The sequence below is a fragment of the Pungitius pungitius genome, chromosome 21, assembly GCF_949316345.1.
Source record: "Pungitius pungitius chromosome 21, fPunPun2.1, whole genome shotgun sequence".
Taxonomy (NCBI): Eukaryota; Metazoa; Chordata; class Actinopteri; order Perciformes; family Gasterosteidae; genus Pungitius; species Pungitius pungitius.
The window spans coordinates 10,934,074-10,947,241 of NC_084920.1; the positions used below are offsets into that span (position 1 = coordinate 10,934,074).

Genomic DNA, 13,168 nt, shown 5'->3' on the forward strand with positions numbered 1-13,168 from the left:
TCATCTTCAGTTGCAAACTTCCCATTGAGGAAGCAAAAGGAAATGCCATTGTGTTGGGAGCATTGACGCTTCTAGCAGATAAAATTCATGGTTTCACCAAGCTTCTTTCGACGAACTTCCAATTTTCAACCACGAAGGGACTCGAACCCTCAATCTTCTGATACGAAGTCAGACGCCTTGTCCATTAGGCCACGTGGTCACAGAAAGCAAGACTTTCACATTTTACAAGTGCTATTATAAAATTGAAAAACGATTGGGGCACAGTGGAATCTTTGAAAACATACATTATCATTTGTACTTTTTTCAAGCATGTTACCCAGCAAAATGTTACCAGTTTTTGATCGTCTTTAGGTGTGATAAACTAGCCTTTCCATATTGTTGGCCAGTATGGGGATTGAACCCATGACCTTGGCGTTATTAGCACCACGCTCTGACCATCTGAGCTAACCGGCCGATGCCTAAAGGTCTCATCCAACTCCACTAAATCCAGACAGTTTTCCAGAAAAGACGTTCTAAAATGCAAGCAGCATAAAACTGTCAACTGAGTGTGAGTGCCTATCATCTTCAGTTGCAAAGTTCCCATTGAGGAAGCAAAAGGAAATGCCATTGTGTTGGGAGCATTGACGCTTCTAGCAGATAAAATTCATGGTTTCACCAAGCTTCTTTCGACGAACTTCCAATTTTCAACCACGAAGGGACTCGACCCCTCATCTTCTGATCCGAAGTCAGACGCCTTGTCCATTAGGCCACGTGGTCACAGAAAGCAAGACTTTCACATTTTACAAGTGCTTTTGTAAAATTGAAAAACGATTGGGGCACAGTGGAATCTTTGAAAACATACATTATCATTTGTATTTTTTTCAAGCATGTTACCTAGCAAAATGTTACCAGTTTTTGATCGTCTTTAGGTGTGATAAACTACTTGCTGGGCTTTAGTAGAGAGGACGGATGGGTTTTTCACACAAAAATTCTTTGGATGAAGGTAGATTATTAAACTTGGGGAGCATGAACTAGCAGCTGACTTTCTTTTGGACTTTTCCTTGCAATAAAAGCTTTTGTTAAGCGCAAATAACACTAAATAGTTGGAGGTCGTTTCAACCCTTTCCATATTGTTGGCCAGTATGGGGATTGAACCCATGACCTTGGCGTTATTAGCACCACGCTCTGACCATCTGAGCTAACCGGCCCATGCCCAAAGGTCTCATCCAACTCCACTAAATCCAGACAGTTTTCCAGAAAAGACGTTCTAAAATGCAGGCAGCATAAAACTGTCAACTGAGTGTCAGTGCCTATCATCTTCAGTTGTAAAGTTCCCATTGAAGATGCAAAAGGAAATGTCATTTGTTGGGAGCAATGACGCTTCTAGCAGATACAATTCATGGTTTCACCAAGCATCTTACGAAGAACTTGCAATTGTCAACCACGAAGGGACTCGAACCCTGAATCTTCTGATCCTAAGTCAGACGCCTTATCCATTAGGCCACGTGGTCGCAGAAAGCAAGAATTTCACATTTTACAAGTGCTATTGTAAAATTGAAAAACGATTGGGGCACAGTGGAATCTTTGAAAACATACATTATCATTTGTATTTTTTTCAAGCATGTTACCTAGCAAAATGTTACCAGTTTTTGATCGTCTTTAGGTGTGATAAACTACTTGCTGGGCTTTAGTAGAGAGGACGGATGGGTTTTTCACACAAAAATTCTTTGGATGAAGGTAGATTATTAAACTTGAGGAGCATGAACTAGCAGCTGACTTTCTTTTGGACTTTTCCTTGCAATAAAAGCTTTTGTTAAGCGCAAATAACACTAAATAGTTGGAGGTCGTTTCAACCCTTTCCATATTGTTGGCCAGTATGGGGATTGAACCCATGACCTTGGCGTTATTAGCACCACGCTCTAACCATCTGAGCTAACCGGCCCATGCTCAAAGGTCTCATCCAACTCCACTAAATCCAGACAGTTTTCCACAAAAGACGTTCTAAAATGCAGGCAGCATAAAACTGTCAACTGAGTGTGAGTGCCTATCATCTTCAGTTGCAAACTTCCCATTGAGGAAGCAAAAGGAAATGTCATTTGTTGGGAGCATTGACGCTTCTAGCAGATACAATTCATGGTTTCACCAAGCATCTTACGAAGAACTTTCAATTGTCAACCACGAAGGGACTCGAACCCTCAATCTTCTGATCCGAAGTCAGACGCCTTATCCATTAGGCCACGTGGTCGCAGAAAGCAAGACTTTCACATTTTACAAGTGCTTTTGTAAAATTGAAAAACGATTGGGGCACAGTGGAATCTTTGAAAACATACATTATCATTTGTATTTTTTTCAAGCATGTTACCCAGCAAAAAGTTACCAGTTTTTGATCGTCTTTAGGTGTGATGAACTAGCCTTTCCATATTGTTGGCCAGTATGGGGATTGAACCCATGACCTTGGCGTTATTACCACCTCGCTCTGACCATCTGAGCTAACCGGCCCATGCCTAAAGGTCTCATCCAACTCCACTAAATCCAGACAGTTTTCCAGAAAAGACATTCTAAAATGCAAGCAGCATAAAACTGTCAACTGAGTGTGAGTGCCTATCATCTTCAGTTGCAAAGTTCCCATTGAGGAAGCAAAAGGAAATGCCATTGTGTTGGGAGCATTGACGCTTCTAGCAGATAAAATTCATGGTTTCACCAAGCTTCTTTCGACGAACTTCCAATTTTCAACCACGAAGGGACTCGACCCCTCAATCTTCTGATCCGAAGTCAGACGCCTTGTCCATTAGGCCACGTGGTCACAGAAAGCAAGACTTTCACATTTTACAAGTGCTTTTGTAAAATTGAAAAACGATTGGGGCACAGTGGAATCTTTGAAAACATACATTATCATTTGTATTTTTTTCAAGCATGTTACCTAGCAAAATGTTACCAGTTTTTGATCGTCTTTAGGTGTGATAAACTACTTGCTGGGCTTTAGTAGAGAGGACGGATGGGTTTTTCACACAAAAATTCTTTGGATGAAGGTAGATTATTAAACTTGGGGAGCATGAACTAGCAGCTGACTTTCTTTTGGACTTTTCCTTGCAATAAAAGCTTTTGTTAAGCGCAAATAACACTAAATAGTTGGAGGTCGTTTCAACCCTTTCCATATTGTTGGCCAGTATGGGGATTGAACCCATGACCTTGGCGTTATTAGCACCACGCTCTGACCATCTGAGCTAACCGGCCCATGCCTAAAGGTCTCATCCAACTCCACTAAATCCAGACAGTTTTCCAGAAAAGACATTCTAAAATGCAAGCAGCATAAAACTGTCAACTGAGTGTGAGTGCCTATCATCTTCAGTTGCAAACTTCCCATTGAGGAAGCAAAAGGAAATGCCATTGTGTTGGGAGCATTGACGCTTCTAGCAGATAAAATTCATGGTTTCACCAAGCTTCTTTCGACGAACTTCCAATTTTCAACCACGAAGGGACTCGAACCCTCAATCTTCTGATACGAAGTCAGACGCCTTGTCCATTAGGCCACGTGGTCACAGAAAGCAAGACTTTCACATTTTACAAGTGCTATTATAAAATTGAAAAACGATTGGGGCACAGTGGAATCTTTGAAAACATACATTATCATTTGTACTTTTTTCAAGCATGTTACCCAGCAAAATGTTACCAGTTTTTGATCGTCTTTAGGTGTGATAAACTAGCCTTTCCATATTGTTGGCCAGTATGGGGATTGAACCCATGACCTTGGCGTTATTAGCACCACGCTCTGACCATCTGAGCTAACCGGCCGATGCCTAAAGGTCTCATCCAACTCCACTAAATCCAGACAGTTTTCCAGAAAAGACGTTCTAAAATGCAAGCAGCATAAAACTGTCAACTGAGTGTGAGTGCCTATCATCTTCAGTTGCAAAGTTCCCATTGAGGAAGCAAAAGGAAATGCCATTGTGTTGGGAGCATTGACGCTTCTAGCAGATAAAATTCATGGTTTCACCAAGCTTCTTTCGACGAACTTCCAATTTTCAACCACGAAGGGACTCGACCCCTCATCTTCTGATCCGAAGTCAGACGCCTTGTCCATTAGGCCACGTGGTCACAGAAAGCAAGACTTTCACATTTTACAAGTGCTTTTGTAAAATTGAAAAACGATTGGGGCACAGTGGAATCTTTGAAAACATACATTATCATTTGTATTTTTTTCAAGCATGTTACCTAGCAAAATGTTACCAGTTTTTGATCGTCTTTAGGTGTGATAAACTACTTGCTGGGCTTTAGTAGAGAGGACGGATGGGTTTTTCACACAAAAATTCTTTGGATGAAGGTAGATTATTAAACTTGGGGAGCATGAACTAGCAGCTGACTTTCTTTTGGACTTTTCCTTGCAATAAAAGCTTTTGTTAAGCGCAAATAACACTAAATAGTTGGAGGTCGTTTCAACCCTTTCCATATTGTTGGCCAGTATGGGGATTGAACCCATGACCTTGGCGTTATTAGCACCACGCTCTGACCATCTGAGCTAACCGGCCCATGCCCAAAGGTCTCATCCAACTCCACTAAATCCAGACAGTTTTCCAGAAAAGACGTTCTAAAATGCAGGCAGCATAAAACTGTCAACTGAGTGTCAGTGCCTATCATCTTCAGTTGTAAAGTTCCCATTGAAGATGCAAAAGGAAATGTCATTTGTTGGGAGCAATGACGCTTCTAGCAGATACAATTCATGGTTTCACCAAGCATCTTACGAAGAACTTGCAATTGTCAACCACGAAGGGACTCGAACCCTCAATCTTCTGATCCGAAGTCAGACGCCTTGTCCATTAGGCCACGTGGTCGCAGAAAGCAAGACTTTCACATTTTACAAGTGCTTTTGTAAAATTGAAAAACGATTGGGGCACAGTGGAATCTTTGAAAACATACATTATCATTTGTATTTTTTTCAAGCATGTTACCTAGCAAAATGTTACCAGTTTTTGATCGTCTTTAGGTGTGATAAACTACTTGCTGGGCTTTAGTAGAGAGGACGGATGGGTTTTTCACACAAAAATTCTTTGGATGAAGGTAGATTATTAAACTTGGGGAGCATGAACTAGCAGCTGACTTTCTTTTGGACTTTTCCTTGCAATAAAAGCTTTTGTTAAGCGCAAATAACACTAAATAGTTGGAGGTCGTTTCAACCCTTTCCATATTGTTGGCCAGTATGGGGATTGAACCCATGACCTTGGCGTTATTAGCACCACGCTCTGACCATCTGAGCTAACCGGCCCATGCCTAAAGGTCTCATCCAACTCCACTAAATCCAGACAGTTTTCCAGAAAAGACATTCTAAAATGCAAGCAGCATAAAACTGTCAACTGAGTGTGAGTGCCTATCATCTTCAGTTGCAAACTTCCCATTGAGGAAGCAAAAGGAAATGCCATTGTGTTGGGAGCATTGACGCTTCTAGCAGATAAAATTCATGGTTTCACCAAGCTTCTTTCGACGAACTTCCAATTTTCAACCACGAAGGGACTCGAACCCTCAATCTTCTGATACGAAGTCAGACGCCTTGTCCATTAGGCCACGTGGTCACAGAAAGCAAGACTTTCACATTTTACAAGTGCTATTATAAAATTGAAAAACGATTGGGGCACAGTGGAATCTTTGAAAACATACATTATCATTTGTACTTTTTTCAAGCATGTTACCCAGCAAAATGTTACCAGTTTTTGATCGTCTTTAGGTGTGATAAACTAGCCTTTCCATATTGTTGGCCAGTATGGGGATTGAACCCATGACCTTGGCGTTATTAGCACCACGCTCTGACCATCTGAGCTAACCGGCCGATGCCTAAAGGTCTCATCCAACTCCACTAAATCCAGACAGTTTTCCAGAAAAGACGTTCTAAAATGCAAGCAGCATAAAACTGTCAACTGAGTGTGAGTGCCTATCATCTTCAGTTGCAAAGTTCCCATTGAGGAAGCAAAAGGAAATGCCATTGTGTTGGGAGCATTGACGCTTCTAGCAGATAAAATTCATGGTTTCACCAAGCTTCTTTCGACGAACTTCCAATTTTCAACCACGAAGGGACTCGACCCCTCATCTTCTGATCCGAAGTCAGACGCCTTGTCCATTAGGCCACGTGGTCACAGAAAGCAAGACTTTCACATTTTACAAGTGCTTTTGTAAAATTGAAAAACGATTGGGGCACAGTGGAATCTTTGAAAACATACATTATCATTTGTATTTTTTTCAAGCATGTTACCTAGCAAAATGTTACCAGTTTTTGATCGTCTTTAGGTGTGATAAACTACTTGCTGGGCTTTAGTAGAGAGGACGGATGGGTTTTTCACACAAAAATTCTTTGGATGAAGGTAGATTATTAAACTTGGGGAGCATGAACTAGCAGCTGACTTTCTTTTGGACTTTTCCTTGCAATAAAAGCTTTTGTTAAGCGCAAATAACACTAAATAGTTGGAGGTCGTTTCAACCCTTTCCATATTGTTGGCCAGTATGGGGATTGAACCCATGACCTTGGCGTTATTAGCACCACGCTCTGACCATCTGAGCTAACCGGCCCATGCCCAAAGGTCTCATCCAACTCCACTAAATCCAGACAGTTTTCCAGAAAAGACGTTCTAAAATGCAGGCAGCATAAAACTGTCAACTGAGTGTCAGTGCCTATCATCTTCAGTTGTAAAGTTCCCATTGAAGATGCAAAAGGAAATGTCATTTGTTGGGAGCAATGACGCTTCTAGCAGATACAATTCATGGTTTCACCAAGCATCTTACGAAGAACTTGCAATTGTCAACCACGAAGGGACTCGAACCCTGAATCTTCTGATCCTAAGTCAGACGCCTTATCCATTAGGCCACGTGGTCGCAGAAAGCAAGAATTTCACATTTTACAAGTGCTATTGTAAAATTGAAAAACGATTGGGGCACAGTGGAATCTTTGAAAACATACATTATCATTTGTATTTTTTTCAAGCATGTTACCTAGCAAAATGTTACCAGTTTTTGATCGTCTTTAGGTGTGATAAACTACTTGCTGGGCTTTAGTAGAGAGGACGGATGGGTTTTTCACACAAAAATTCTTTGGATGAAGGTAGATTATTAAACTTGAGGAGCATGAACTAGCAGCTGACTTTCTTTTGGACTTTTCCTTGCAATAAAAGCTTTTGTTAAGCGCAAATAACACTAAATAGTTGGAGGTCGTTTCAACCCTTTCCATATTGTTGGCCAGTATGGGGATTGAACCCATGACCTTGGCGTTATTAGCACCACGCTCTAACCATCTGAGCTAACCGGCCCATGCTCAAAGGTCTCATCCAACTCCACTAAATCCAGACAGTTTTCCACAAAAGACGTTCTAAAATGCAGGCAGCATAAAACTGTCAACTGAGTGTGAGTGCCTATCATCTTCAGTTGCAAAGTTCCCATTGAGGAAGCAAAAGCCATTGTGTTGGGAGCATTGACGCTTCTAGCAGATACAATTCATGGTTTTACCAAGCTTCTCACGAAGAACTTGCAATTTTCAACCACGAAGGGACTCGAACCCTCAATCTTCTGATCCGAAGTCAGACGCCTTGTCCATTAGGCCACGTGGTCGCAGAAAGCAAGACTTTCACATTTTACAAGTGCTTTTGTAAAATTGAAAAACGATTGGGGCACAGTGGAATCTTTGAAAACATACATTATCATTTGTATTTTTTTCAAGCATGTTACCTAGCAAAATGTTACCAGTTTTTGATCGTCTTTAGGTGTGATAAACTACTTGCTGGGCTTTAGTAGAGAGGACGGATGGGTTTTTCACACAAAAATTCTTTGGATGAAGGTAGATTATTAAACTTGGGGAGCATGAACTAGCAGCTGACTTTCTTTTGGACTTTTCCTTGCAATAAAAGCTTTTGTTAAGCGCAAATAACACTAAATAGTTGGAGGTCGTTTCAACCCTTTCCATATTGTTGGCCAGTATGGGGATTGAACCCATGACCTTGGCGTTATTAGCACCACGCTCTGACCATCTGAGCTAACCGGCCCATGCCCAAAGGTCTCATCCAACTCCACTAAATCCAGACAGTTTTCCAGAAAAGACGTTCTAAAATGCAGGCAGCATAAAACTGTCAACTGAGTGTCAGTGCCTATCATCTTCAGTTGTAAAGTTCCCATTGAAGATGCAAAAGGAAATGTCATTTGTTGGGAGCATTGACGCTTCTAGCAGATACAATTCATGGTTTCACCAAGCATCTTACGAAGAACTTTCAATTGTCAACCACGAAGGGACTCGAACCCTCAATCTTCTGATCCGAAGTCAGACGCCTTATCCATTAGGCCACGTGGTCGCAGAAAGCAAGACTTTCACATTTTACAAGTGCTTTTGTAAAATTGAAAAACGATTGGGGCACAGTGGAATCTTTGAAAACATACATTATCATTTGTATTTTTTTCAAGCATGTTACCCAGCAAAAAGTTACCAGTTTTTGATCGTCTTTAGGTGTGATGAACTAGCCTTTCCATATTGTTGGCCAGTATGGGGATTGAACCCATGACCTTGGCGTTATTACCACCTCGCTCTGACCATCTGAGCTAACCGGCCCATGCCTAAAGGTCTCATCCAACTCCACTAAATCCAGACAGTTTTCCAGAAAAGACATTCTAAAATGCAAGCAGCATAAAACTGTCAACTGAGTGTGAGTGCCTATCATCTTCAGTTGCAAAGTTCCCATTGAGGAAGCAAAAGGAAATGCCATTGTGTTGGGAGCATTGACGCTTCTAGCAGATAAAATTCATGGTTTCACCAAGCTTCTTTCGACGAACTTCCAATTTTCAACCACGAAGGGACTCGACCCCTCAATCTTCTGATCCGAAGTCAGACGCCTTGTCCATTAGGCCACGTGGTCACAGAAAGCAAGACTTTCACATTTTACAAGTGCTTTTGTAAAATTGAAAAACGATTGGGGCACAGTGGAATCTTTGAAAACATACATTATCATTTGTATTTTTTTCAAGCATGTTACCTAGCAAAATGTTACCAGTTTTTGATCGTCTTTAGGTGTGATAAACTACTTGCTGGGCTTTAGTAGAGAGGACGGATGGGTTTTTCACACAAAAATTCTTTGGATGAAGGTAGATTATTAAACTTGGGGAGCATGAACTAGCAGCTGACTTTCTTTTGGACTTTTCCTTGCAATAAAAGCTTTTGTTAAGCGCAAATAACACTAAATAGTTGGAGGTCGTTTCAACCCTTTCCATATTGTTGGCCAGTATGGGGATTGAACCCATGACCTTGGCGTTATTAGCACCACGCTCTGACCATCTGAGCTAACCGGCCCATGCCTAAAGGTCTCATCCAACTCCACTAAATCCAGACAGTTTTCCAGAAAAGACATTCTAAAATGCAAGCAGCATAAAACTGTCAACTGAGTGTGAGTGCCTATCATCTTCAGTTGCAAACTTCCCATTGAGGAAGCAAAAGGAAATGCCATTGTGTTGGGAGCATTGACGCTTCTAGCAGATAAAATTCATGGTTTCACCAAGCTTCTTTCGACGAACTTCCAATTTTCAACCACGAAGGGACTCGACCCCTCATCTTCTGATCCGAAGTCAGACGCCTTGTCCATTAGGCCACGTGGTCACAGAAAGCAAGACTTTCACATTTTACAAGTGCTTTTGTAAAATTGAAAAACGATTGGGGCACAGTGGAATCTTTGAAAACATACATTATCATTTGTATTTTTTTCAAGCATGTTACCTAGCAAAATTTTACCAGTTTTTGATCGTCTTTAGGTGTGATAAACTACTTGCTGGGCTTTAGTAGAGAGGACGGATGGGTTTTTCACACAAAAATTCTTTGGATGAAGGTAGATTATTAAACTTGGGGAGCATGAACTAGCAGCTGACTTTCTTTTGGACTTTTCCTTGCAATAAAAGCTTTTGTTAAGCGCAAATAACACTAAATAGTTGGAGGTCGTTTCAACCCTTTCCATATTGTTGGCCAGTATGGGGATTGAACCCATGACCTTGGCGTTATTAGCACCACGCTCTGACCATCTGAGCTAACCGGCCCATGCCCAAAGGTCTCATCCAACTCCACTAAATCCAGACAGTTTTCCAGAAAAGACGTTCTAAAATGCAGGCAGCATAAAACTGTCAACTGAGTGTCAGTGCCTATCATCTTCAGTTGTAAAGTTCCCATTGAAGATGCAAAAGGAAATGTCATTTGTTGGGAGCAATGACGCTTCTAGCAGATACAATTCATGGTTTCACCAAGCATCTTACGAAGAACTTGCAATTGTCAACCACGAAGGGACTCGAACCCTGAATCTTCTGATCCTAAGTCAGACGCCTTATCCATTAGGCCACGTGGTCGCAGAAAGCAAGAATTTCACATTTTACAAGTGCTATTGTAAAATTGAAAAACGATTGGGGCACAGTGGAATCTTTGAAAACATACATTATCATTTGTATTTTTTTCAAGCATGTTACCTAGCAAAATGTTACCAGTTTTTGATCGTCTTTAGGTGTGATAAACTACTTGCTGGGCTTTAGTAGAGAGGACGGATGGGTTTTTCACACAAAAATTCTTTGGATGAAGGTAGATTATTAAACTTGAGGAGCATGAACTAGCAGCTGACTTTCTTTTGGACTTTTCCTTGCAATAAAAGCTTTTGTTAAGCGCAAATAACACTAAATAGTTGGAGGTCGTTTCAACCCTTTCCATATTGTTGGCCAGTATGGGGATTGAACCCATGACCTTGGCGTTATTAGCACCACGCTCTAACCATCTGAGCTAACCGGCCCATGCTCAAAGGTCTCATCCAACTCCACTAAATCCAGACAGTTTTCCAGAAAAGACATTCTAAAATGCAGGCAGCATAAAACTGTCAACTGAGTGTGAGTGCCTATCATCTTCAGTTGCAAAGTTCCCATTGAGGAAGCAAAAGCCATTGTGTTGGGAGCATTGACGCTTCTAGCAGATACAATTCATGGTTTTACCAAGCTTCTCACGAAGAACTTGCAATTTTCAACCACGAAGGGACTCGAACCCTCAATCTTCTGATCCGAAGTCAGACGCCTTGTCCATTAGGCCACGTGGTCGCAGAAAGCAAGACTTTCACATTTTACAAGTGCTTTTGTAAAATTGAAAAACGATTGGGGCACAGTGGAATCTTTGAAAACATACATTATCATTTGTATTTTTTTCAAGCATGTTACCTAGCAAAATGTTACCAGTTTTTGATCGTCTTTAGGTGTGATAAACTACTTGCTGGGCTTTAGTAGAGAGGACGGATGGGTTTTTCACACAAAAATTCTTTGGATGAAGGTAGATTATTAAACTTGGGGAGCATGAACTAGCAGCTGACTTTCTTTTGGACTTTTCCTTGCAATAAAAGCTTTTGTTAAGCGCAAATAACACTAAATAGTTGGAGGTCGTTTCAACCCTTTCCATATTGTTGGCCAGTATGGGGATTGAACCCATGACCTTGGCGTTATTAGCACCACGCTCTGACCATCTGAGCTAACCGGCCCATGCCCAAAGGTCTCATCCAACTCCACTAAATCCAGACAGTTTTCCAGAAAAGACGTTCTAAAATGCAGGCAGCATAAAACTGTCAACTGAGTGTCAGTGCCTATCATCTTCAGTTGTAAAGTTCCCATTGAAGATGCAAAAGGAAATGTCATTTGTTGGGAGCATTGACGCTTCTAGCAGATACAATTCATGGTTTCACCAAGCATCTTACGAAGAACTTTCAATTGTCAACCACGAAGGGACTCGAACCCTCAATCTTCTGATCCGAAGTCAGACGCCTTATCCATTAGGCCACGTGGTCGCAGAAAGCAAGACTTTCACATTTTACAAGTGCTTTTGTAAAATTGAAAAACGATTGGGGCACAGTGGAATCTTTGAAAACATACATTATCATTTGTATTTTTTTCAAGCATGTTACCCAGCAAAAAGTTACCAGTTTTTGATCGTCTTTAGGTGTGATGAACTAGCCTTTCCATATTGTTGGCCAGTATGGGGATTGAACCCATGACCTTGGCGTTATTACCACCTCGCTCTGACCATCTGAGCTAACCGGCCCATGCCTAAAGGTCTCATCCAACTCCACTAAATCCAGACAGTTTTCCAGAAAAGACATTCTAAAATGCAAGCAGCATAAAACTGTCAACTGAGTGTGAGTGCCTATCATCTTCAGTTGCAAAGTTCCCATTGAGGAAGCAAAAGGAAATGCCATTGTGTTGGGAGCATTGACGCTTCTAGCAGATAAAATTCATGGTTTCACCAAGCTTCTTTCGACGAACTTCCAATTTTCAACCACGAAGGGACTCGACCCCTCAATCTTCTGATCCGAAGTCAGACGCCTTGTCCATTAGGCCACGTGGTCACAGAAAGCAAGACTTTCACATTTTACAAGTGCTTTTGTAAAATTGAAAAACGATTGGGGCACAGTGGAATCTTTGAAAACATACATTATCATTTGTATTTTTTTCAAGCATGTTACCTAGCAAAATGTTACCAGTTTTTGATCGTCTTTAGGTGTGATAAACTACTTGCTGGGCTTTAGTAGAGAGGACGGATGGGTTTTTCACACAAAAATTCTTTGGATGAAGGTAGATTATTAAACTTGGGGAGCATGAACTAGCAGCTGACTTTCTTTTGGACTTTTCCTTGCAATAAAAGCTTTTGTTAAGCGCAAATAACACTAAATAGTTGGAGGTCGTTTCAACCCTTTCCATATTGTTGGCCAGTATGGGGATTGAACCCATGACCTTGGCGTTATTAGCACCACGCTCTGACCATCTGAGCTAACCGGCCCATGCCTAAAGGTCTCATCCAACTCCACTAAATCCAGACAGTTTTCCAGAAAAGACATTCTAAAATGCAAGCAGCATAAAACTGTCAACTGAGTGTGAGTGCCTATCATCTTCAGTTGCAAACTTCCCATTGAGGAAGCAAAAGGAAATGCCATTGTGTTGGGAGCATTGACGCTTCTAGCAGATAAAATTCATGGTTTCACCAAGCTTCTTTCGACGAACTTCCAATTTTCAACCACGAAGGGACTCGACCCCTCATCTTCTGATCCGAAGTCAGACGCCTTGTCCATTAGGCCACGTGGTCACAGAAAGCAAGACTTTCACATTTTACAAGTGCTTTTGTAAAATTGAAAAACGATTGGGGCACAGTGGAATCTTTGAAAACATACATTAT

At 41.3% G+C, this 13,168-nt stretch overlaps 36 non-coding genes across 36 annotated transcripts; all 36 read right to left on the reverse strand.

The window, feature by feature from the left end:
- Positions 1 to 126: 126 nt before the first annotated feature.
- On the reverse strand, positions 127 to 199 carry trnar-ucg (transfer RNA arginine (anticodon UCG)). The gene has a single exon. It is a non-coding gene; the product is annotated as a tRNA-Arg (tRNA).
- Positions 200 to 379: 180 nt separating this feature from the next.
- trnai-aau (transfer RNA isoleucine (anticodon AAU)) lies at positions 380 to 453 on the reverse strand. The gene has a single exon. It is a non-coding gene; the product is annotated as a tRNA-Ile (tRNA).
- Positions 454 to 684: 231 nt separating this feature from the next.
- Positions 685 to 756, reverse strand: trnar-ucg (transfer RNA arginine (anticodon UCG)). The gene has a single exon. It is a non-coding gene; the product is annotated as a tRNA-Arg (tRNA).
- Positions 757 to 1,113: 357 nt separating this feature from the next.
- trnai-aau (transfer RNA isoleucine (anticodon AAU)) lies at positions 1,114 to 1,187 on the reverse strand. Its single transcript has one exon. It is a non-coding gene; the product is annotated as a tRNA-Ile (tRNA).
- A 660-nt stretch (positions 1,188 to 1,847) lies between these two features.
- On the reverse strand, positions 1,848 to 1,921 carry trnai-aau (transfer RNA isoleucine (anticodon AAU)). The gene has a single exon. It is a non-coding gene; the product is annotated as a tRNA-Ile (tRNA).
- A 230-nt stretch (positions 1,922 to 2,151) lies between these two features.
- On the reverse strand, positions 2,152 to 2,224 carry trnar-ucg (transfer RNA arginine (anticodon UCG)). Its single transcript has one exon. It is a non-coding gene; the product is annotated as a tRNA-Arg (tRNA).
- Positions 2,225 to 2,404: 180 nt separating this feature from the next.
- trnai-aau (transfer RNA isoleucine (anticodon AAU)) lies at positions 2,405 to 2,478 on the reverse strand. Its single transcript has one exon. It is a non-coding gene; the product is annotated as a tRNA-Ile (tRNA).
- Positions 2,479 to 2,709: 231 nt separating this feature from the next.
- trnar-ucg (transfer RNA arginine (anticodon UCG)) lies at positions 2,710 to 2,782 on the reverse strand. Its single transcript has one exon. It is a non-coding gene; the product is annotated as a tRNA-Arg (tRNA).
- Positions 2,783 to 3,139: 357 nt separating this feature from the next.
- trnai-aau (transfer RNA isoleucine (anticodon AAU)) lies at positions 3,140 to 3,213 on the reverse strand. The gene has a single exon. It is a non-coding gene; the product is annotated as a tRNA-Ile (tRNA).
- A 231-nt stretch (positions 3,214 to 3,444) lies between these two features.
- On the reverse strand, positions 3,445 to 3,517 carry trnar-ucg (transfer RNA arginine (anticodon UCG)). The gene has a single exon. It is a non-coding gene; the product is annotated as a tRNA-Arg (tRNA).
- Positions 3,518 to 3,697: 180 nt separating this feature from the next.
- trnai-aau (transfer RNA isoleucine (anticodon AAU)) lies at positions 3,698 to 3,771 on the reverse strand. Its single transcript has one exon. It is a non-coding gene; the product is annotated as a tRNA-Ile (tRNA).
- A 231-nt stretch (positions 3,772 to 4,002) lies between these two features.
- On the reverse strand, positions 4,003 to 4,074 carry trnar-ucg (transfer RNA arginine (anticodon UCG)). Its single transcript has one exon. It is a non-coding gene; the product is annotated as a tRNA-Arg (tRNA).
- A 357-nt stretch (positions 4,075 to 4,431) lies between these two features.
- Positions 4,432 to 4,505, reverse strand: trnai-aau (transfer RNA isoleucine (anticodon AAU)). Its single transcript has one exon. It is a non-coding gene; the product is annotated as a tRNA-Ile (tRNA).
- A 230-nt stretch (positions 4,506 to 4,735) lies between these two features.
- Positions 4,736 to 4,808, reverse strand: trnar-ucg (transfer RNA arginine (anticodon UCG)). The gene has a single exon. It is a non-coding gene; the product is annotated as a tRNA-Arg (tRNA).
- A 357-nt stretch (positions 4,809 to 5,165) lies between these two features.
- On the reverse strand, positions 5,166 to 5,239 carry trnai-aau (transfer RNA isoleucine (anticodon AAU)). Its single transcript has one exon. It is a non-coding gene; the product is annotated as a tRNA-Ile (tRNA).
- Positions 5,240 to 5,470: 231 nt separating this feature from the next.
- Positions 5,471 to 5,543, reverse strand: trnar-ucg (transfer RNA arginine (anticodon UCG)). Its single transcript has one exon. It is a non-coding gene; the product is annotated as a tRNA-Arg (tRNA).
- Positions 5,544 to 5,723: 180 nt separating this feature from the next.
- trnai-aau (transfer RNA isoleucine (anticodon AAU)) lies at positions 5,724 to 5,797 on the reverse strand. The gene has a single exon. It is a non-coding gene; the product is annotated as a tRNA-Ile (tRNA).
- A 231-nt stretch (positions 5,798 to 6,028) lies between these two features.
- trnar-ucg (transfer RNA arginine (anticodon UCG)) lies at positions 6,029 to 6,100 on the reverse strand. Its single transcript has one exon. It is a non-coding gene; the product is annotated as a tRNA-Arg (tRNA).
- Positions 6,101 to 6,457: 357 nt separating this feature from the next.
- Positions 6,458 to 6,531, reverse strand: trnai-aau (transfer RNA isoleucine (anticodon AAU)). The gene has a single exon. It is a non-coding gene; the product is annotated as a tRNA-Ile (tRNA).
- A 660-nt stretch (positions 6,532 to 7,191) lies between these two features.
- On the reverse strand, positions 7,192 to 7,265 carry trnai-aau (transfer RNA isoleucine (anticodon AAU)). Its single transcript has one exon. It is a non-coding gene; the product is annotated as a tRNA-Ile (tRNA).
- Positions 7,266 to 7,490: 225 nt separating this feature from the next.
- On the reverse strand, positions 7,491 to 7,563 carry trnar-ucg (transfer RNA arginine (anticodon UCG)). The gene has a single exon. It is a non-coding gene; the product is annotated as a tRNA-Arg (tRNA).
- A 357-nt stretch (positions 7,564 to 7,920) lies between these two features.
- On the reverse strand, positions 7,921 to 7,994 carry trnai-aau (transfer RNA isoleucine (anticodon AAU)). The gene has a single exon. It is a non-coding gene; the product is annotated as a tRNA-Ile (tRNA).
- Positions 7,995 to 8,224: 230 nt separating this feature from the next.
- On the reverse strand, positions 8,225 to 8,297 carry trnar-ucg (transfer RNA arginine (anticodon UCG)). Its single transcript has one exon. It is a non-coding gene; the product is annotated as a tRNA-Arg (tRNA).
- A 180-nt stretch (positions 8,298 to 8,477) lies between these two features.
- trnai-aau (transfer RNA isoleucine (anticodon AAU)) lies at positions 8,478 to 8,551 on the reverse strand. Its single transcript has one exon. It is a non-coding gene; the product is annotated as a tRNA-Ile (tRNA).
- Positions 8,552 to 8,782: 231 nt separating this feature from the next.
- trnar-ucg (transfer RNA arginine (anticodon UCG)) lies at positions 8,783 to 8,855 on the reverse strand. The gene has a single exon. It is a non-coding gene; the product is annotated as a tRNA-Arg (tRNA).
- Positions 8,856 to 9,212: 357 nt separating this feature from the next.
- Positions 9,213 to 9,286, reverse strand: trnai-aau (transfer RNA isoleucine (anticodon AAU)). The gene has a single exon. It is a non-coding gene; the product is annotated as a tRNA-Ile (tRNA).
- A 231-nt stretch (positions 9,287 to 9,517) lies between these two features.
- Positions 9,518 to 9,589, reverse strand: trnar-ucg (transfer RNA arginine (anticodon UCG)). Its single transcript has one exon. It is a non-coding gene; the product is annotated as a tRNA-Arg (tRNA).
- A 357-nt stretch (positions 9,590 to 9,946) lies between these two features.
- trnai-aau (transfer RNA isoleucine (anticodon AAU)) lies at positions 9,947 to 10,020 on the reverse strand. The gene has a single exon. It is a non-coding gene; the product is annotated as a tRNA-Ile (tRNA).
- A 660-nt stretch (positions 10,021 to 10,680) lies between these two features.
- On the reverse strand, positions 10,681 to 10,754 carry trnai-aau (transfer RNA isoleucine (anticodon AAU)). Its single transcript has one exon. It is a non-coding gene; the product is annotated as a tRNA-Ile (tRNA).
- Positions 10,755 to 10,979: 225 nt separating this feature from the next.
- Positions 10,980 to 11,052, reverse strand: trnar-ucg (transfer RNA arginine (anticodon UCG)). Its single transcript has one exon. It is a non-coding gene; the product is annotated as a tRNA-Arg (tRNA).
- Positions 11,053 to 11,409: 357 nt separating this feature from the next.
- Positions 11,410 to 11,483, reverse strand: trnai-aau (transfer RNA isoleucine (anticodon AAU)). The gene has a single exon. It is a non-coding gene; the product is annotated as a tRNA-Ile (tRNA).
- A 230-nt stretch (positions 11,484 to 11,713) lies between these two features.
- On the reverse strand, positions 11,714 to 11,786 carry trnar-ucg (transfer RNA arginine (anticodon UCG)). The gene has a single exon. It is a non-coding gene; the product is annotated as a tRNA-Arg (tRNA).
- Positions 11,787 to 11,966: 180 nt separating this feature from the next.
- Positions 11,967 to 12,040, reverse strand: trnai-aau (transfer RNA isoleucine (anticodon AAU)). The gene has a single exon. It is a non-coding gene; the product is annotated as a tRNA-Ile (tRNA).
- Positions 12,041 to 12,271: 231 nt separating this feature from the next.
- trnar-ucg (transfer RNA arginine (anticodon UCG)) lies at positions 12,272 to 12,344 on the reverse strand. The gene has a single exon. It is a non-coding gene; the product is annotated as a tRNA-Arg (tRNA).
- Positions 12,345 to 12,701: 357 nt separating this feature from the next.
- Positions 12,702 to 12,775, reverse strand: trnai-aau (transfer RNA isoleucine (anticodon AAU)). The gene has a single exon. It is a non-coding gene; the product is annotated as a tRNA-Ile (tRNA).
- A 231-nt stretch (positions 12,776 to 13,006) lies between these two features.
- Positions 13,007 to 13,078, reverse strand: trnar-ucg (transfer RNA arginine (anticodon UCG)). Its single transcript has one exon. It is a non-coding gene; the product is annotated as a tRNA-Arg (tRNA).
- Positions 13,079 to 13,168: the final 90 nt, after the last annotated feature.